The 22,270-nt window shown below is 52.1% G+C and overlaps 1 long non-coding RNA gene across 1 annotated transcript; it reads left to right on the forward strand.

Moving 5' to 3' along the window:
• Nucleotides 1-15: 15 nt before the first annotated feature.
• LOC142069573 (uncharacterized) lies at nucleotides 16-19,767 on the forward strand. The gene is made up of 4 exons (XR_012665482.1): nucleotides 16-267; nucleotides 4,192-4,282; nucleotides 16,423-16,560; nucleotides 18,776-19,767. It is a non-coding gene; the product is annotated as an uncharacterized LOC142069573 (long non-coding RNA).
• Nucleotides 19,768-22,270: the final 2,503 nt, after the last annotated feature.

A 22,270-nucleotide genomic window follows, 5' to 3' on the forward strand; every position in this document is an offset into this window, starting at 1 on the left:
GGCCAGACACACAGACGAAAGGGAAATCATGCCTCACCAATCTATTGGCATTCTTTGAGGGGGTCAACAAGCATGTGGACAAGGGTGAACCAATGGATACAGAGCACTTGGACTTTCAGAAAGCCTTTGGCAAGGTCCCTGAGCTAACGAGATATAAAACCAAGGTCCTAACCAAGAAGAGGGGTGCTAATCCTGGTGTCCTGGCCAAATTCAGTTTGGGGTCACTACCTTCTGTCTCCTTAAACGTTCCCCTGCAGTGTCATTCAGGTGGGATATTTTTCATTTCCTATCTTAACCTGCTGTGCATAGTTAAGCAGATGCAATGTTTCATCCCAGGAGTAGTTACATTTAAGTGGTGGGTAAGATGACCCCTGCCTGTGGTTTGGAATGAAGTACGAATTATTATGGATTTACCTCTACCATTGCCTGGTCTTTCCCCCTTTTCTGAGGACAGTTGGTTCAATCTGAATTTGTAATGAGGGAAATAATCAATTGCTGAGTCCCCTCCCCCTGAATTTAGCCCAGAAAACTGTGACTCTACCAGAAATGTCTGGGCTGATGAAAACTTTATGATGACTGTTCTTGCCATCCCAGCAGCAAAATCTCGCAGCACAATCAAGAATAACTCCAGAAAACTCTCTGTAAAGTACACATAACTTTCCCTCAGCAGATGCCTAAAGCCATGGTCCAGAGCAGGGGAGTGGAAAATCTACCTGAGAACTGCAAGTGAAGATGGACCAGCTGGTCTTTCTTTCCCTCCCCTGTTGGCCAGAAGTACAATTGTTTAGCCAGATCCCAGCTGGAGTGTAAGCTCAATGTACTCTTCTCCTTGTGCTCTGGCTTGTTTGTGAGGGTACTGGGGAGATAGCTGGGTGCAGAATCAGCTATGGAGCTGAGCTGAGTAAGTCAAATGGATACCATCCCCCACCCCACCACCACACACACACTGGCATGACTGTGCCAGTCCTTCTCATGGGCTTCATTTCACATATCATTTATTTCATGTAGCATGGTCTTGTGGATTGGGCACCAGACTAGGGTTCTTCTATTTCAAGCTCTGCCATTCACCTGCTGTGTGAACTTGGGCAAGTCGCTCCCTCTCTGTGTGCCTCTGTTTCTCCTCCCACCTTTGTCTTCTTGCCTGTTCGGACCGTAAGCCCTTTGGGGCAGGGGATGTTGCTTACTCTGTGTATGTATAACACCTAGCACAACGGGGCCCCAAACTCGATTCAGGCCTCTGGGCGCTACTGTAACCCAGATAATAATGAATTCCAAATCCATTCCTGGTGAAACTCCACAGACTCGAGTAGAGTTATGCCAGAATGGCATTTGGCCTATTGCAGCACAGGTTGTTGCAATGGGATTTTCTGGCTCACTCCTGTGCCCCCAATGGCTAGCTATAAGGTGCCCTCGCCCGTAGTGACTATTGGTGCTCAGCGGTGGTGACACTTTATTATCAAGGATTAATTTAGCCAATGCAATTAGCTAGGCTCTGAATTCAGAGTTTACGAGTATTAGATGTGACACTAGCATTAGATGTGCATTTAGGTTAATGAAGCTGGCAGCGTTCTGATTTATGGTAACTAGTTGAAGGGAACAGAGGCAAATTTCCAAACTTGTGTAGAGCCTGTCAGCAATATGTCACTGAATAGGCAGACCCAGCTCTTAGCAGTTATGGCAGGTACTGTAGCAATCTCAGAAGGCTGACAAAAATTAATCCTTCAGACTCTGTTAACCTCATATGCTGAGCCCAACTAAAGACAAGATTTAGAGCCAGTAGCAGTGGCATCCTAGAAAGAGGAGCAGACATTCTGTTCATATTCATGTGGACCTGCATGCTTTCAGACCATTGTGGTGTAATGTTGTCATGCCTGGGTGGGCAAGTGGTTATAAGTGGGGTGGCCAACACATGGTCTAATGCTGCTCATGGAGTTACCCAAAGTAGCCCTCTGGCCATACTAATTTTCAATGCAGAGTTGCAGCTTGCAGAGACTACAGGTCCCACCATGCAATGCTCCATCTTGAGCAATAGCCAGACTGCACTGCATGCTGGAACGTGCAGGTTCTGTGGACCACGTCTCTGGACAGCTGCAATCACCTGCTTTCTATCTGTCTGTCTAAGGTAGGTATATATAGCACCAGTCACTACAATGTCTTGACACTGTTGCAAATTAAATGTGGCTCTCAGGCTCCTGGCAAGTTGTCAGTCTAGACCTCTCTGTTAGATAAAGTTCACTTTATGGGCCAGTAGCTCTTCTCAGTTACATCCGTGCAATGGAGTTCCCCAGTGACAGGCGAATGTGCCATGGTCTCTGCTGCTTTCCTCTCTCTGCATCTTTTCTGAATGGAGGTGAGAATTGTACTAGGAACTACACATCTGTGAAAGATGCTGCAGCAAATAGCAGTGTATTGCAATTCACCATATTGGATTAGTATTTGTTATTTGTAATGAAATAGCATCTAGATGCCCTGACTGGGCATATTATGCTCGACACTGTACATGCACTTAGTAAGTGACAGTCGCTGCTTCAAAGAGCTTACAGACTCCAGAGAGAAAAGGAAAAGTTATCCCCTTCCTACAGATGGGAAACTGAAGCATGGAGAGATTAAGTGATTTGCACACAGTCTCTGGTACAAATCCAGATCTCCTGTCCAGGGAGATCCAGGGAACAAATCCAGGGAACAAATCCAGATCTCCTGTCCCAGACCATCAGACCATCCTTCCTCAATTTTAAATGATTACTTCCAATGCCTACTCCAAGCGTTGAGTCTACATTCATTCACTAGCGCTGTACTCCAATAATCAGCAATGCTCACATCCCCTCCTCCTTTGGGATCTGGGTTCTGCATGGATGAGTCTCTGTCCACCTGGAATGTTTGTGAAGGAGCGTATCCCAGAAGAGCCTTTAATCGCTGCAGGGAGACGTATCTCCCTCTACACACTCCTGTCTGATTCACAGCTGTGCAGAGGTGCTCGGCTCCTTACAGAAGCTCTGCAGCTGATTGTGCTGCAATTAAATTGCTCTCAGTTAATGCCTTTCATCTCCTGGCTGGTAACAGATTAAATTTTCAGCACTCCAGACAGAGAAGGTGTGAAGGAAAGCAACGAAGGGAGGAAGAGAGTGAATGAATGTAAGAGATGCCTGAGGGTCAATTCCTGACTGGGTGCTACACTCAGTCTGGATGTGCTATATGTCCATTGTTACTCTTTAAGGGACTCTGAGGGCTTCAACCCCTACTGAAGTCAACAGGGGTTGAGTGCACTTAGCCCCTGGCAGGATCAGTCCCTAAGAGAGAGATTTTTGATTACAAAGTGGTTCCCAAAGATTACCTGCTCCTTATAGATTAATTCCAGTGTGACCCTGGTAAGACCACCGGCCTCTGAATTCCACCTGCTCCAATCCTTGGATAGAGACAAGGCACTTGACATGATCATTGATGGTACATTAAACATATGTCCCAACAAAACCATAGCTGCTTAGGAATGTCAGAACTGTCACTATGCTGTGCAGTACGACTTCTGGGAACTTGGTGGCGATTGCTAGGATTAGTACTCAATGCCTTCACCCTGCACTGAAAGGACAGGCACCTGCCAAAGAGCGAAAGGAGACCCTCCACACTCTGTTAGCAATGCAGAGCCTATGACACGCAGCTGCCCAGTTTGGATTCTATCCAGTAGTGGTTAGTGGTGTGCGCACACACACACTAATTATACTACACGTTTATTTAAATCTAATTCTACAGAGATCTTTGTGAGGCTCATAATCTTGCACCACCCCAGATCTCGCTCAGGGGGACAGCATCCTGACTAGCAAAAAAATGCCTAGGCCAGCTGTGCTACTTGTGAACACACCTTTATCCCCATTATCCATCCCAGAAGTAGCCAGAAGCCAAGCCACTTACTACCTCGCCTTTCAATGTGTCAGAGGAAAGACTGAAAGCATAATTAAAACCACCCCCAACTAGAGCTGACAATTAAAACTTAAAACCAATTTAGGTCACCCAGCACAATGTACGTCCAATATTTCTGACAGAAGCACTTCTGTGGCCCACCCACTGCCTCTCTTTAGGTGGAATTATAAATACAGTATTAATTGCAAGATGTATCTTTTGGATTCCTGTGATTGGCAGACAAAGCTTTTATTTGACAGCTGAGCCGAGTGGAAGCTTATAACTCTGTTGTTTACCTAGTGACGAGTGAGCAGGGCTCAATCTGGCACACCAAGGCATGGAAGATTCAGAACTGCGTAGGACCAGGAAGGCCGATGACTTATTCCAAAAGGTGAGTTCATGAGAATTCAAGCCAGGTTGGCATTGGGGTTTGGAAGGGCTGTGGCTACTTATTGCCACTTCTCAGGAGGAGAAAAATAACAACCCCAAATTGCATCACCAAAAGAAAGGCTTTACCTTGTAAACCGCAGGTTGCTCCTTCCTTCTGCCTTGTGATCCACACCATTTTGCATGGAGCATAGTGTAAAGCTACAGGGTCAGTAACAGCGCTGCAAGCCTCACTGAGATTGTAGGGATGGGACCATGAGCATGGGCCCTCCTTAGGCCCCAGTTCAGGAAGATATTTAACCATGTGCTTAACTTTAGGTGCCCAGGTAATTCCATTGACGTCAATGAGAGTGCTTAGGCACTTAAGAGATAGGCACAGACTTAAGTGCCTTGCTGAATCTGGGCCTTAAGCACCAGTCAGTGAGAGTGAGGCTTGGCGAATCTGGCCACATAGTCTGTTTACTAGATTCCCCAGCGGTGAGGGTATAGGGAGGTCTCATAGGGCATTTTGAATGAGAACAGCTAGTAGGCAGACAGGATTCCAGCCTTTCGAGCTGCGTAGCCCAGAAGAGTAGGTGTTTGGGGGCCTCAGGGTATGTGAGCTGAGCTCTGTAGGGAGGTGCGCCCAGTGCCCAAAGCCTGGCCCCATGCCAGGCGGTCAGGAGGAACAGCTGGGACCCCCAGCAGAAGCGCTCATGTCAGGGCTCCCACGGATAGTCTCCGAGAAGGAGAGAGATGGGGATCCTCTGGGAAGATGTGTTTGCAGAAAACTAGCAACACATGCATGTGGTAGCAGCCCAGATGTGCCTCCTCAGGCAGATGGAGGTATCTAGCCCTGCCCTTCCTGGTTGTGTTAACAGAGAGCTGCAGAGGGGCTGAGCTGAGGAGCTGGCAGAGCAGCTGATGGGTAGGTTTGGCAACAAGGACTCCAGATGGCAGCTGCTAAGGCTTCTGGTGAGAAGCAGCTCAGCTGTCGTGTGGTTAAAAATGACCCATTTGCATGAAGATCAGCATTGATCCTTCCCTGAATTCTTGCTCTCCCTAAGGCCCAACCACGGAGCAGGGGCCTCAGCAAGAATCCCCCTCTATCTGGCAGACACCTCTCAAGAAGCTGTTCCCTGGCTGCTCAGAGGCTCCATCAAATGTCTCTTTCCCTGCTGATCCCCAACTGCAGTCTGTAGCCTCTGATCCTCAAAGCAGAACACCCTTTCCCCCAGTGACTCAGAAACAGAGAGGCTCAATGGGTCAAACTCATCTGTGGTGTAACTCCACTGATACCCTCAGGGGTGTAAGTTCAGGGCAGAAGGTGATTAATTGAAGTCAGGGTTTAATTTGATCCACTCCAGGGCTTTCTCTACCCCTTCCCCTGCCCCACCCCCCACCAAGTCCTGGATCACTTACTGATGGGCGGGAACTAATTTCTCAGCAACTGGTGTGAGGATCACAAGGGATGAGTGGTGGACTTGATGCTTCTTCTATGTCACCTTTTTTGTGTGGGTGTGGGAAGCTCCTTGTGGAAACCTTCTGAACCCTCTCCCTGTGGAACTGACTCTGTAACTGATCTCAGTGGGTTTCTCCAGAGGAAACAAATAGATCTGCTGGCCCTTGGCTCCATCACGGCAGAGATAGCTCTGGGGCTGTGTCATTAGGAATCATGTGAGTGTGTATGGGACAGGGCAGGAGACCAAGAGTACTACTTGGTTCTTCTCCCTCAGACTACATCCAAAGGTCTTAACGTGCTTTGCAGATACCATGGATCAGCCCCAAGAACACTCCTGGAGGTGGATTAGATTGTCCCCCTTGTACAAATGGGGAAACTGAGGCATAGAAAGGCACAATGATTTGCCCGAAGGCATGCCCTGAGTCAGCATGGCAGAGCTGGGACCTGATCCAAGATCTTCTGATTCTCAGTCTCATTCTTGGGGAACCACATCTCCCAAAGGGTGGTATAAGCTATCGGAGACCTAACTCCCTGGAATTTGTCATTGGACCCGATTCACCAAGGTGCAGCCTACACACAATTCCAGTGGGGAAGCTGTAAGAACTTATCACCTCTGTAAACCAGGCCCATCCCAGACCTGCCCCTAGAGCATGGTTCCATCTGGTCCCAGGGCAGCTGGTGTGCCTGAGCCTAGATCCGCTCCCTCCAGCTCCTCCTAGGGGGCTGGGCTGCACTGTGTCTGCTGGGAGCAGCATGAGCAGAACTTGAATGCCAAGGCCACTTCATTATGACATTAAAAAGCGAGAGTAAATCATTTTTATGGTCCGAGACAATTAGGATCCTTCACTTTTTGGCCCAGGCTGCCTCACACGCAGACTGTTAAAGAAATGGATGAAGTGCATGTAGATGGCACAGTTCCTGTTCTCTCTGCTCGTCTCTGGGAACCTAGGTTCAGATCCTGAGTAGCCCGAAGGGTGTGAAGGCCTCATCCTTAAACCCTCCTGCTGGGCATTTATCCACATCACAAAACAAAGTGACAGGGACAGCAGAGGGTGCTGCAGGTTGGGATGCATGGGCATTGGCAGAGGTGTGGGTGTGAGCCCAGGACTGGAATATCACAGGGTGCTGCTGGCTGGGTCCTAGGGGCATTGTCCAAGCCACATATAGGAGGTTCAAGTCTAAAAGAGCAGGAGGAAGTGTGTCAGGGCTGAGCTGCATTAGCAGAGCACTTGGAGGAGTCTTGCCCAACAGCTGCGCTCTCCCTGGCTAGCACCAGCACAGGTCAGGTAGCCCTTCACTTTGGTGAGGGCTAAATCCAGCCCCAGAAATCGAATGAGAAAAATACCAAACCTGGAGGGACGTTGGCGAAAGGAAAGTGGGTTTGGCTTTTTTTCTTAACTGTGCAATTGGCTGGCGCAGGCTGACACAAACATGATTTCCTAGGGCAGCTCCAGAGACACACACGCTCCCTCCCCATCTGCGTGAAGGCTGAGTTCAGCCCGAGGGGGCTTATGAGAATTCATGACTCATTTTCGGGAGATTGCAGAGCAAGAAGATGCTTTGAACACACAGCAACAGGCCCAGCTGCCCCCCACCTCCTCCTGTCTCCCTTCCCTAACCACCAAGGAAGGATCCTGCAGCCCCAAGACTGATAGCGCTGTCTCACAATGCAATGAGGCACAATTAATCAAGACTTGAAGGCTGCCTCGACCGTGGAGTGGAGTGAACAGGACAGAGAGACACGACTGGCAGTTCCCACTTGTCTCCTGGCAGTTTTATGATAATTGGAAGGAGAAACAGAAGTAATTAACAGGCGCCTGACACAGGGAAAATTAAATATTTGGGCCTTTTCCCCTTCAGTCATACTTAATCCTAAAGACTCAGTAGAATGTCCAACTCAAACAGCCCAGAGAAAGAAAGAACCTCTCTTCAGCCATCCTCCCCACTGTCTGCACAGCCACAGACTACACACACAAACACTCTGTATGCCACACCCATCCTGCACACACAGACACACTCCACTTTACACACTCACATACGCACATGCACACACAGGTAATATACAGACACTGTGCACACTCTGCCTAGACAACCAACCAGCATACCACACGCCGTGCACACCCTGCTCCCTACACGCCCCCCACTTCTATTCTGCATGTGCTCCCACCAGGCACACCCTGCCCCCTACACGCCCCCCACTTCTATTCTGCATGTGCTCCCACCAGGCACACCCTGCCCCCCCACTACACACAACATATATCCTATGTATATACACCTCCCCCATGATCCTACATTTGCACACCCTGTATAAACACCCTCCCAGGCACATCCGGTGTATATACATACACCTTACATGCACACACCATGTGCAACACACATGCATACACCATATGTGGACCCTGTGGATCCACATGCACATGGCTTTGAGCAACACTTACCAGGACCTAGCTCTGGAAGAGAATGAGCTTCCACAGAGCCCTGACAAGAGAGAGCTGTCCCCATTCATTCATTCCAGCTAAAGGACTCAGAGAGCCCAGGCTTGCTGGCCAGGAGTCCCTTCCACAGGTGTAGTGGCTCTGCATGACAGCTGCTCCCTGATCTACCAGGTCTCTGCCCTTCCAAAGCCTTGGAGAAGAACTGCCCTTGGAAATCCTTCCCACCTTCTGCAAGGGGGTACTGGGAGTGGAGGTGGAATGCTGGGGAAGAGGTGGGCCATGGGGTGGCTTTAGTTCTCTGATATTTCAGCTGCACAGGGATTTCCCTTTATGTTTATGGCACCAGCTTTGGGGATGGGGATGAGTCTAACACAGACAGAGCTCCTTGGGCAGAAAGGCTGGGCCAGTTCCTACTCTGGCCTGTTAGACTCTAAAGACTTCAGTAGAGTAACTCCAGCTATACCCCAGCCCTGAACATGGCCCAGTGTTTTCTCCTTTAGCCCCACACACCTCATCGGCATTAGAGAAGGGATGGGACATGACAGGACAGGTCCCCCTGACGCCTGGGGCTCCTCCATTCATCTCCTTCCCCTGGTTGTGGGAAGTGTATGCAGGCAAAGGGCATAGAGAAAGGAGGCCCCTGAGCTCCCAGCCCAGACTCACCTCCTTGCCTCTTCACACACCTGCTTTCAACACTGCTGAGCCTAGATTGTGCTGGTGACTCTTCTGCCTTCCAGGTGGAGAAGGGAAGCCAGGCGGCCTCTGCCTCCCTCTTTTGCTGGCAGGGTCCCCCTGTTGCACCCAGGGCTGCTGGTCTCTATCCTGAGCTGCATTTCTTCTCATCTGGGGTGAGAGGCACTGCGGGGGGCACTTGCTGACATTCCTCCCCGCCCCCTGCAAAGCCCAGCTGCCACTGCCCAGAAAGGAAAGTGACACCAGACACTGCTGCTGCCCCTTGGAATGCCATGGGGCCTCCTGGATGAGACAATCCCTTGCCGGCTGCTCAGCTGTTCTTTCCTTCATCAGTGCCTGAGCTCCCTCCACCCCACACCGTCTCTCTGTAGGATCTGGCGGGGATCAGCTTTCCCGGGCCTGAGAGAGGAGGAGTGTTGTGGTAAAAGGAAAGTCTAAAAAAGAGAATCTGAGATTCCTAGGACAGACAAAGCAGGAGGGCTGGACAACACGTCTCCAACCAGCCCTACAAGAGGTTAGCAAGGGAACCACTGAGCTCCTGGCAAACCTCTGGGCCAGTTCAGGCCTATCTGGGGAACCCAGCAAAGACATCCAATAGGGTATGCCCAGACTGCAAGCCCCAAGACTCAGTGTGAGACAAATGCCTGTCCCAGGCCTCTGGGCACGCTCAGTCCCACAGGGTCTTGGGGTGGGGAGATAGGAAGCTGGTTCTAACAGAAGCAGACGAAAGGGAGCCCCAGGGGGACAACTCTGCCGGGAAGGAGGTGGGGTGAAGTAGCATGGGGGTCTGTGCTAAGAGCTCTACCCAACATTGTGATTTGTACAAGGGTTTTGGGGTCAGAGCAAATGAAGAAACCCACAGTCAGACATGGGGGTTTGGGATAGTCCGCATGATTGGGCCAGCAGAGGTGAGGAGCCAAGGGAGGGGCTCTTTAACCAGGGCTGCAGGAAGTTGGAGAGCACCAGGAGGCAAGAGGTTAAAATAAAACAGGGGCTTGGCAATCTTTATCCTGCTGGAGAGGAGTAGCTGCTGTCAGGATCGATATAGAGCTTCCATTTCTTTCAATATGAGTTAGGTGCCTAAACACCTCAGGCTCTGGGCCTTCACCCTCTAGCAGGAGAGGCTCATGGTTTTAGCGCTGAAGGTTTCCGGTTCAAACCCTGCTCTGGGCCAGTCACACAAATCCCAGTAAATGGTACTGGCTATAGGCTATGACTTGATATCATATCTGAGGCTATCATGTCCCAGGCTATGACTTGATATCCGAGCTACAGCCTCCAGCAGGTGGAAAACAGGGCAGCCACTGAAGCAGCTCAAGGGAAGCAGGTGGGCCTGGCAACAGTGGGTCTCAGCTGCTGTGCTGGGCTCCATCTGAGTGCTGGGGCCAGAGATGGCTGTAACCGTGTGATAGGATGTGGGTGGAATAAGGCCAGCTGAGGAGGGAGCTGGGCTCTGCTCTAGCCAGGAGGGGAATTTTCCTGTTGCTGTGCACCCCCCTCGGGGGCAGCTGTGTTGGGGCCTTTTGGGTTTGATGGACTGATGCGGACACACGCCCACTCACATAGCCAGACTCTTGCCATCTGGAGAGAGCTGTGTCACTCAATGGCTTTAAAGCCTCTGCTTTTATTGTTTTACCAATTGTAAAGGTCAGTCGATAGTGCATCGACCGCGTTGTCATTTGCCAGAGACTGTGCTCCAGAGGCCTTTCCGTGCTTTGGTCCTTGCAGCTGTTGCTGCCTCTGGCTGTTCATTACTCTTTGGATCGGGAATGTTGGTATTTCTGAGAGATGGAGGGCACCAGGAACACAGCAGCTGGGCAAGATTTGGAGAGGGTGTGAAATGCATTAACCTAAGCAAGACAGAAGTGAGGTAACAGGTAATCAGTGCTGCAGCCTCTGACGCCTACGTCAGCCATGAGCCTTGAGCTGAACTGCAGCATGGACAGACACACGCCTGAACTCCTGGGACTCAGTACCAAAGAGTGCCAGCAGCTGGAGACGGGGCCAGAGGGCAGACAGCCAAGGAGCCCTGGGCAGTCCAAGAGTGGCTACGTCTTACACAGATCTGACACAGAGTGGGAGGGGAAAAAAGCTTTCCCTCTTCTGCACAGACAGTTCTTGGCTGGGGCTGCAACAGAACAGAAGCCAGGGGTCCTTGCTAGCTGGGGTACAGTGTGTCCACCTTCCAGATGGATAAAACATAGTGAGGTGGCTAATTTGTTTGCACCACGAAACCTCACAGCCTTCCCCAGTAAAGGGTCCCAAAGACTCCACAGGTTTCAGAGTAGCAGCCGTGTTAGTCTGTATTCGCAAAAAGAAAAGGAGAACTTGTGGCACCTTAGAGACTAACACATTTATTTGAGCATGAGCTTTCGTGGGTTGGCAGCCAGCAAATGCCTGATCCTCTCCCTGGCTGCCAAAACCTTCCAAGGTTCATTCTCTCCTTCCTCCACCCCCCACCCCCGTCCTGCCTCCTGCTCCATTCAGCATGTGCATTTGCAGCATGGCGACAGTGACTGGAATGTGGATGTGGGAGGCACCCTGGGCGAGTGCGTCAGAGCTTGGCACGCCGGTCACTTCCCCTGGCTGCGTGCACACAGGCAGCACGGAGGCCACAGGCCAGTGAAAGTTGCTGTCCAACGCGATACCAATACCCGTCCCTGGCACAGCACCTCTCAACCCCCTCCACTGACATGACTGAACCCCACCTCAGAACCCCTCAGCGAGGCAGCTCAGGGTCATTATCCCCATTTTATAGGGTAGGAAGCTGAGAGGCAGGGAGGGGGCAGAACTGGGGTAAGGTTACTCAGAGAGGCAGCAGCAGAGCTGGGACTAGAACCCAGGAATCCTGACGCCCAGAGCTGCCCACTAGTGCCCCAAGCCACACTCCCTCCCCTGGACTAACACCATGATAGTGTGATGGTTGCTGATGCGAGGTCTTTCCCTTCCCCCAGCAAGTGCTACTCATGGCGGGGGATGGGGATGCTTTGTCCTGACTGACTCCTGTCCTTCCTACCTGGGCAATGGGCCTCTGCGCGGCACCCAGTCCCTCCACTGTGTGATTAAAACACCTGTAGCACCTGCCTTTGCTGGCGGGAATGAGTGGTAGGAATTTGCTGCCATCTGCTGTCATTACTGTGTCATTGCAGCCCTCATGCCAAGTTTGCTTTAGATCAAGGGGCTCAAACGCAAGTGACCACGAGGGCCACATGAGGACTAGTACATTGGACCGAGGGCCACACCACCAGCCGCTTCCCCAGCCCCGCCCCCACTCCACCCCTTCAGTGAGGCCCTGCCCCGCCTCTTCCCACCCCTTCCCTGCCCCCATTCCAACCCCTTCCCCTTGCTGGGGAGAGCAATTCTCCAGGGGACCCACAAAGGGAGGCTGCTGAGGGGATAGATGGAACGACCTGGCCATGCCCCTCACCTCACCCCTTTTGGGGCTGGGCTGGATGTCTGCAGGCCCCGTTGCAGCTGCTTCTTTCTGCCACAGCTTCCCTGCAGTGGGCATCCTGCTGCCAGGGCCCAAGGCCTGCAGGGGTAAATCTGACTCCCAGGCCACAAGGACCCTAGAGCTGACACCATGGGCTTCTCTCCCCCAACCCTTTCCCTGCTGTAGCTCGGCTCACTGCAGTGGGGAGACTCTGGATTTACACTGGGGTGTGTGAGAGCAGGGTCGGGCCCCAGCTCTCTTCTGGGAGCGGGGGGAGGAGCCTGGGGAGGGTTTGCTCTGCAGGCCCCATCAGCACTGACACAGGGAAGGGGGAGGAACAATCATGTTTTCAGCCCATATGAGCAAGCCGAGAATAAAGGGAGAAAACATCCAGCGGAGGGCAACAAAAATGATTAGGGGACTGGAACACATGACTTATGAGGAGAGGCTGAGGGAACTGGGATGGTTTAGTCTGCGGAAGAGCAGAATGGGGGGGAATTTGATAGCTGCTTTCAACTACCTGAAAGGGGGTTCCAAAGAGGATGGATCTAGACTGTTCTCAGTGGTAGCAGATGATAGAACAAGGAGTAATGGTCTCAAGTTGCAGTGGGGCAGGTTTAGGTTGGATATTAGGAAAATCTTTTTCACTAGGAGGGTGGTGAAACACTGGAATGCATTACCTAGGGAGGTGGTGGAATCTCTTCCTTAGAAGTTTTTAAGGTCAGGCTTGACAAAGCCCTGGCTGGGATGATTTAGTTGGGGATTGGTCCTGCTTTGAGCAGGAGGTTGGACTAGATGACGTCCTGGGGTCCCTTCCAACCCTGATATTCTAAGATTCTGTGATTCTAAGGGCTTGCTGGGGGCTCAATTATGCACCTCAGAGTAAGCTAACAGTGCCCCCAACCCAGGACCCTTCCCAAGTAACGTTCTTGAGCAGTGGGCTTGTTTTCAGAGAGGCCGGCCACTCCCAAATCCCACCGAAGTGACTGGCAGCTGCAGGGGCCCAGTTCTTGGGCAATTAGGGCACTAGGGATCTGAGCTCCTCCGCCCTGCAGCCCAGCTTGATAACAACCACAGCACGCTTCTTTTGCAACATCGTGAGTTCTGTGCCTTCAGCCCCACCCCAGCACCTAGCTGGGACGATGGCTGGGAGCGGAAAGGAGACAAGAAGGGACTCCATCCTTTTGTAAACACAAGCCCCAAACCCTTGAAGTTCCCTGAGCTGCCAGAAGGAGGAGCCCTGAGCTCACAGCTACTGAGGGAGTGGCTGCACTTAACCCTCCCTGCTTTCTTGGAGAGTGTAAGGGGGCAGGGGGCCTTGTCCGGGTTACTTAATTTCGGTGCAAGCTCCGGGGAACATGCAGCTGCTCCCAGGGCAGGAGATGGGAAGCTGAGAACCAGCTTTCCTGAAGCCAATGGCAGGTGCTGCAGGCCACAGTTCACTGAGCTTGCACAGAATCCATTTCCTAGGGGGCTGGGTCCAGGAGAGGATGAATATTGGAGCCTACATAGCCCCACATCAGGAGAGGACAGGGTCTCTGCCTGGGGTCGCCAGGATTCACGAAACTACCTCTCCAAAGTATTTGGCAAGCACCTGTCCCCCCTGCTGTGTGAGAACGAGGAAGTATTGGGACCTGGTTCCCCTCCTGGGGTAGCCACGGGCACCAGTGCAAAGCAGATGCTACAGCAGTGGAAATCGGGAGTCACGCCTCTGGAGTTACACTGCTGTAATCAGGAGTGACTCTCGTGGAGTCCCTGGAGCTCACAGCCATGTGTCATATTTTCTTCTGCTTCTGTTTATTATGTTCTTCTTTCCAAAAAAATAAGGTAAAAAAATTACACAAAAGAAAAAGGGTGCAAGCGCAATGGGCTAGCCCTCCCGACACCGGGCTCAGGGCTCAGTCTGTCTCTGCCCATGTCTCTCTGCAGAGTTTTGTCATGTCACACTCCTCCCGCTGTCATGCGTTGCGGGCTCGCTTCTGTCCTGACCTGGGCCGTGTGTGTTTAAAGGGGATGGGCGGCATTCACATTTGGGGTAAGAATTCCCCTGCCCTCGCCGGCCCAGTTCAGCCCTCTTTGGGAGAGTAGTGCGGCCCCTGAAATCTCCGGGGACCACAGCCTGCACTGTGTCACTGCAGCCAAGCCAGCATCTGGGCAGCAGCCAGCACAGGTTTCTCAGCCTCTGGACTCAGTTGGACTTTGCACTACAGACATAAGCAGGATCAGTCAGGGAGAGGTGATGAGTGTCTCGGCTTTAAATGATCAGCCTCTAATTTCCAACAAAAAATGGCCCTTTTCCCATTCTGTCCCGCTCCCAGCCCCATGTGTTCCAGTGGCATTGGAGGGCACCTTCCCTGTTGTCTTCCCATATCCCCGTTTCCAGCCCTGACAAGCTTGGGAGAGGGGAACAGAGGCAGCTGCTGTGAAAATAACTACAAGGAGCTCCTTCAGTCCAGGCACTGAGGGCCAGATTCTGTGCTGTGTCTCTGCACCTCAGAATGGCCTCCAGCAATGCCTCCTCCTGCTCTAAGCACGCCCCCTCCTGCCCCCACCATGTCCCACACTAGTAGCTGCGCAGAGGGTGGCATCGGGCTGCCTAGGCTGCCACTACACCACCCCGTTTCCCTGGGGGAATTCCTGAGAGGGCTGCATTGGTGCCTTTACACCCCCAAAGCTACTGTTGCCCTGAGTCTAGCTAGTGAGCTCCCTGCCTGAGCTTTATTGATCAAAGCTTCAGTGCGCCCCCAGAGCACTTCCGAGACTTGTCTGAGCATGTATTGGACTCAGCGTAAGGCCTGGGGTGGGTTTCCTGGAGTGACCTGGTCTCCTCTTCATCTGTTCCACATCCCTGCTGTGACCCAGACAATCACGGTATCTGCCAACCGGCCGGCTGGGCCACCCTGTTATGGGGCAGGGCAGATTCAAGGGGCTATTGCAGTAGGCAGCATGAAAGGATCATCCCACATCCCCCCGGGCACTGCAACAAGATTGGTGAGGGTGGCTGAACCCCCCAATCACTGTCCATGGACGACAGGGCCTTAGAATCCCGTGTGTTTGGGGAAGCCTACAGCAGGCTTCCTATGTCGGCACAACAGATGCAGGCGAGGCACACTTCCAAGCCAGCATCCCACGCCTTCCTTCCTTCCTCTGAGCCCACTTGCCTTGTGTTGTTATCTCTCCATGTTTTTCTTTTGCGAGAGTCCTTATCCAGAGCTATGCCCATATTACAGTTGGGGATGGGCCCTAACACCCTTTGGCAGGGGCTCGGGAAATGCACCAGGCCCTGTGAAGAGGAGCAGCTGACGTCTGCCCAGCAGAGTGCAGATTCAAGCAGCACCGTTAGCTGGTGCATTGCAGAGCGGAGGCTTCTTTGTGGCAAGAGGCTGCTGTAAAAAACAGCTTGGTCTGCTAGGCACAAAGGCCCAGATATTCAGAGGTATTTAGGCACCTAATTCCCCACGGAGCTGGGCCAAAAGGGCTTCACCCCCCCCCACCCATAATGTACATGTTGGTATCTAGCTTCTTTATCCCTTTAGCTGAGAGTCATTTCTAAGGGCCTTCCTGGCGCTCTGGCTAGAGCTTGATACGATGCATGGGAAATGCACAGATTCCTGCAGTGCGCCATACCTTGACAGACAGATACACAGACGAGCTTCTCTTGCACACTCACGCAGTACACCTGTACCCGCATGCTTGACCACCTGCTCATGTACACACCTTGGGCTTTCCGTACCTGAGAGGGGGTTGTGGCAGCTTCCATTGATTGGCTTTCCTGTTGCACACTGTGGCCCCATTACCAAAATTCCCAAGGACTTCAGCAAGGCCAGGATTCCCTCTGGTGAGTTTTAGGTGTTTCCAAGTGGGATAGGAACCCAGGATACAATCAAAGTCAATGCAAAGTTCCTGCAAATTCTAAAAGCAAGGCATGCGTGGTGGTGGGGGGGGGGGGGAGGAGGGGAACGACAGGACACATGTGCTGTTGTATGCATGAATGCACATGCACAGGTGCCAGTATGCATGTACGTGTAAATAGCCACAAGAATACATGCCCACGTGTGTAAACATGCGTACACACATCTGTAGACATGTACACTTAGGCTCTTGCACCCTTTTAGAACTGGGCTTTCTGATTTCCTCCCTAGATGTATTAACGGCTCAGTCCTCCCTTTATACTGGGGCTTTCCAAGCTGGGGACAAGGGGGCTTCCTGCGGCAGTTGGAAGGATCCCCATTTCCACGCCCAGCATCCCGTCTCTGTCTGACCTCAGCCTTCCCCACAAGGTGAGCTTTAAGCACTTTAATGCTCCAAAGTGTGTGTGGGGTGGAATTGTTCATTATTAAATGGCCCTCCCTTCCCTCCAGTGCTAAATCTAGATTTAGTGGGAGTACAGCTTCCATTACCAATGAGAACAGGGACATCACAAAGGGCTTTGTATTTCAGGAAGCCTCATTAGAGATTTAAATTATACAAATGGGCTTTTTCCCAGAGATCCTCATTATCTGGGCATTTGCATTTAATCCCTCACTCTTCCACTAGCCCCTCTCCCTGTCATCCCGCATCTCCCTCCAGGGCAGGCCGCATCCTCCACTACATGGCATTGGAGTCCTGTTTACCGTGACATAGTCCCTGGGCTTCATGGGGCCGTGTGCAGCAGACAAAAAGCACGCAAAGAAAAAAGTGGGGATTTGGGAGAGGGGGTGGGGGTGGAGGGGTGCTGGGGTGGGAGCAAGGGGATGTCTCAGGCGTGACCAGCGAGATTGTCCCCGGGGATTCTGCACAATTTCCCTGTCTCCTGTTTCAAAGGCTAGTCTGAGTCTCCCCTGGGAACAGCCAGAGGAGTCACCGGGGGTTGGCGGATCTCTTACTAAGATCGGTTCTTGCAGGGTTTTTCAAGCCTCATAGAGTGAAATACAAGCACAGGCCTATTCACTAGCATGTGCCACACACACCTATTCACTAGTATCCACTACACACACCTCTTCATTGGTGTCTGCTGGGGCTGCACACACACCTATGCAGTAGTATCCACTGCACACACTCCTATTCACTAGTACCCGCCACACACCCCTATTCACTAGAATCCACTGCACAAACTCCTGTTCACTAGCACCTGCCACATACACCTATCATTAGCACTGCTGCACACACACCCCCAGCTGCCAGTGCATGTTACCCTTACAAGGTCACCGGCCTGTAAAACAGTTCCTGTTAAATACACATCTGGCAAACATAACATGCCCAGAGCTCTGGTCACCTGCACAGGCAGGACATTGCAGGCATACCCAGGCCTGTCCACAACTGGTCTGATTTGCACACAGATTGAGCTCCTGCTGTTCCCAATAACTTTACTGGGAGCCGTGGGCAACACCTCGGAAGCCCAAGCCCTTCATGTGTGAGGGGCTGTCTTCACGACAAGCACAGTCATGTTGTAGGGACCACGTGTCACACGGCTGTCCCCCAACATGGGCAGGCTTGTTTTCTGCTCAGGCCCTGGCCACGTTTTAATGACACCCCAGAGCCAGGGTCCAGCCATGGACATCCTGACGCTGTGCACACTCCCGGCTCTGAGGGAATCATCACAGCGCATCGCCAAGCGCTCACACGAGGATGCGGAGGCTCATTATCCCCATGTCACAGATGGGGAAAGTGAGGTAAATGAGTAGCCCAAGCCCCAGACGGGGAGTCGGTGTCTCGTAGCTGGTAGACCTGGATCTCAGCTTCAGGTCAGGAATTCCTGGCTCCCAGCCCCATGCTGGGTTCTTTAGGCCATGCAGCCTTTCTAACAAACATATAGACATGCAATGCACGGACACACACGCACCCCTGCACATGGATCCATGTACACACACATGCAGAGGCGGATTAAGGTTTCATGGGGGCCCTGGGCCAGAGCAAGTGGGGGGCCCCCTCCCCACACCTTCTGCCTGTGGTCCTGCCCCCATTCCGCCCCTTCCGCCTGCGGCCCTGCCCATGGCCTCACACCATTCTGCCCCTTCCCCCCGCAGCCCCACCTCTGTTCCACCCATGGTCCTACCCCATTCCACCCCCCCCCCACTGTGACCCCGGTTTGCTCCTTTCTGTCCCTGTTCCCCACTGCAGCTCCAAGACCAGAGAAGCTCTGTCCTGTCCCCCCCTCCCCCCGCCAGGGCCCTGGGGCTGCAGCAAGGAGTAAGAACTCCCCCAGCCCTGAGGCCACAGCAGGGAGCCAGAGCTCATCCAGTCCTGGGGCCGCAGCTGGGGTCTGGGTGCTGGGGCTTCCCCCGCCGGCCCGGTGCTGCTGCTGGGGAGCAGAGAGGGGTCGGGGCGTGGGGGCTTGCCCTGCCCTGCCCCGGCGCATGTCTACAGGGGATGGGGCACCCATTTTTCCAGGGCCCCCCAACTGGCCGGGGCCCCTGGGCGAGGGCCCCGTGGGCCCATTGGCTAATCCGCCACTGCACACGTGCACCTACACATGGGCTTTTTGTATGTGTGCACAATTCTGCTCCCTGTGTTCAGGTTCAGGCCTCGGCCTCCTGGCTCCCCCCAGTTCATCGCTGTGTACTGTGCAGCCCTGAGACGCCTTTGCATTGACAAAAGACACCGGAGCCCTGCCCCTTCAGAAATTCTCGCTGCTGGTGAGAATCTGGAGCAAAGCGGCTGCCTGCCTCAAATGCTTCACTGCTGCCATGGCAACTGAGGAAATACCTGCAGATTTCCCCGGTGAGGGGGAGAGGGAGAAACCTCAGCGTCCCCCAGGGCCCTGCCAGGCGCCTCGCCTCCCTCCTGCAGTCACCAGGCCAAAACAAGCCCGAAGGAGAGATTCCCCCAGGAGACGGAGAGGCAGGAAAAAGCAGAAGTGACAGGATCAGGCATCTGGACTGGGCTGAGCAGAAACATGGAGGCTGCAGCCATCCCTGGGCCTCCCTCATGGTGTCTCTGCTCATGTCCCCTCCCCTCAGAGAAGCCCCAAGCCTGAGCTCCCTGCTAGACATTGACTCGGGCCACAATTGGCCAGCACCTGCTGAAAACGGAGAGACCTGATTCCAGAGCTTCGCTGGGCTCCCGAGCAGCTTGCCGGGGTCAGCAGGTGTCAGCTGCCCTCTGAGCAAGCGGACGCACCTTGACAGGGCACTGCCGGGAGGAAGCTCACAGCGATGGGGCCCAGCTGGCTCAGACAGGGCACTGCTGGGAGGAAGCTCACACCGGTGGGGCCAAGCCGGCACGGACAGGGCACTGCTGGGAGGAAGCTCACACAGATGGGGCCCAGCCGGCTCGAACAGGGCACTGCTGGGAGGAAGCTCACACCGATGGGGCCTAGCTGGCATGGACAGGGCACTGCTGGGAGGAAGCTCACACCAATGGGGCCCAGCCAGCATGGACAGGGCACTGCTGGGAGGAAGCTCACACAGATGGGGCCCAGCTGGCAATGATGGAATTGTACTCTGAGGAAACTGAGAGCAGTGCAGAGGCCCAGTTTTTCCCAGAGAGCCTTGCAGTAAAGAGAGGCATAGCAGAAGGGGGACATGGGGGTGGGAGGGAAATTCTGTATCCGACCGTCTTGGCTTCAGTGCCCAGGGGGCTGTGTAAATCACTTAGCGTTTTATGGAACAATAAAGACCTGCGTATCCGAGTCTTTGTGTCCCACATCCCGTATTATCCTCCTGGCAGAAAGCTCCATCTCCCTCCTGAAATCCATTCCAGTGCAGGGGATTAGCATGGTTTTAGGGAAGGGTTTTGAATCGGAAATGGGTTGCTTTCAAATCATTCTGCGTCAGCCGTGACTCTGTCACTCATGCAGCCGTGGATTAAAACAGATATGAATATTATTACGGGGGGGGGGGGGAGTTGGGAATCACCTTCCTGGGGAGCTGCACTCTGTCCATGCAGGTCTTATTCCTCGCCTCCAGCCGAGCAGCAGACGCTCCTTCCAGAGGGCTAACAGATTCTTAGACCAATTTTCAAGTGCAAACCTGATCCACATGGCATGAGACTACCCAGCACTGTTATTACCAACTCCAGCCCTTCAGGTTTCTTTTAGTCACAGACAAGATGATACTAATCTCTCCAAATCTATTTTAAAATCGTCGGCAGTCCTTGCCCTTTTTACCCACATCAAGTGCACCTGACCCTCAGTCTAGGTTGGGGTTTAACCCCTCATAAGTGTATTCTCCTTTCTCAAGGTGGTCTGCGAAGAGGGGAAAAAATGGCTCTGGGTCTCTTTGAGCTGCTTTATGGTCTTGAAAAAAGGCCTGACAGATTTTTGCTTGCTCTTTATGTTACCAGTCCCAAGTCCCGATTTCTCTGTTTTGCTCCCACATTGGACACCCAAAATCACTAGTCACTTCTGAACATGTAAGCCAGGGCTCTTGGCTGTAGGGCAGAGACTTTTCAGTTCAAAGCAGTTGCTGGCTCTGTTAGCTCTAGAGCGGAAAAAGAGCAAGACTTTTTGTTTGCATTCTTCACGGACATTGCTCTTCGTATTGGCCATGTCACTTTGCTACAGAACCTCTCTTGCCTCCTTCAACTATGTTCAATATAAAACAAAACCAAAGAGATGCTAGGCGTATGGGTGTTGTCAGATCACTAGGAAGGCCAGGTGGCCTGTCATCTGTATGCCGGTCAGTTCAGGGGACTGGGAGGCAGGACTCCTGGGTCCTAGCTCTAGCTCTGGTCCTGATGCATTGTGTGTCCTTAAGCAAATCACTGTGGTCAATATTTTCAAAAGAGTCCACTGATTTTTGGGTGTCTCAGCTTGTGGGTGCCAAACTTGATTTCAGTGGGAGTTCGGCTCCTAAAGACCTTTGAGGATCTGGGCCCTCAGGGCTGGCTTTTACAGGTGCCGAGCACCTGCAGCTCCCCATAGTTCCAGGATAGTTGAGGGCACTCAGCACCTGCCAGACTCCCATGGTGAATTAGCTTTCCCTGGTTCCTGGAGTTCCTTGACGGGAGTGCCAGTGCTGAATTCACTTGCCCCCTGCCCCTTCATCGTTTTACCAAGAATTTAAAAATGGGGCTGTGATTTTAATCACTTTATAAATGTTTGTTTGTGTAATTTAGAGCGAGAATGCCTCTTCCTCCCATCTGTCTGGGCCATCTGCTCCCTTCATTATTTCTAAGCAATCCTGGACTTTGTAAAGTGATTGAGTTGGTGCAGAAATATGGGGAAACCTGCTGTGGGTATCACCTTGTTATAAGAAGCATCTGTTTGTACAGGCACCTTTTCCGGGTCTGTGATATATGGTGGATGGTGAAAGCTGCCTTATAATGATCAATGACTGTATGGAGTATTGACCTCTGAACTGCTGGCTGTCCAGAGTGCTCACCATCTGGGGAGCTTGATTGTTCTGGCCACTCACCACCACCAGATGTAAAAATGTTCCTCTCTAGGTTACACACAGAGCTGGGTAAAACTTTTCAACCTCAATTTTTTGGTGAAAAATGGAAATTCAGTGACTGAAATATTTTGAAAATTCGAGTTGATTTGGCTGAGTTGGTTCGGTTGGGGGGAAAAAAACCTACTGAAAAAAATTGAAACGAGTGTGGCTTAAAAATCGTGAGGGTTTTTTAAATAACATGATTTAGGTTCTTTGACATCTTGTTTTTTGGTCACATTTTCAAATAGGTCTCTGCAAACATAGGGATTAGAGACTTTACTTTTGTTTAATGAAAGCTGAGCTTCTCACATAATCACATGACTCCAGCAGCTGGGGCTTTAAAATGCTGGGGCATCTCGTGAGATAACATCACAAGAATTGGCCAGTACTCAAGCAGTTACCACTGAAATTAAATAATTATCATCCTGAAGACATTTCTTTTGATTTTAGGTTTTCTAAAAGCTTCTTTTGCAAACAAAACAAAACAAACCCTCCAAAACCCTAACTCTAGTCCTGATCCTGTAATCAGATCTGCATGGGCAGATTCAGTGACTCGATCTATCTGTCTTAGGTCCTTATATGGCCCCCTAATATTTGAAGGGCTCATAATCTTCACACACACACACACACACACAAA

Source organism: Caretta caretta, chromosome 19 (assembly GCF_965140235.1).
Source record: "Caretta caretta isolate rCarCar2 chromosome 19, rCarCar1.hap1, whole genome shotgun sequence".
NCBI lineage: Eukaryota > Metazoa > Chordata > Testudines > Cheloniidae > Caretta > Caretta caretta.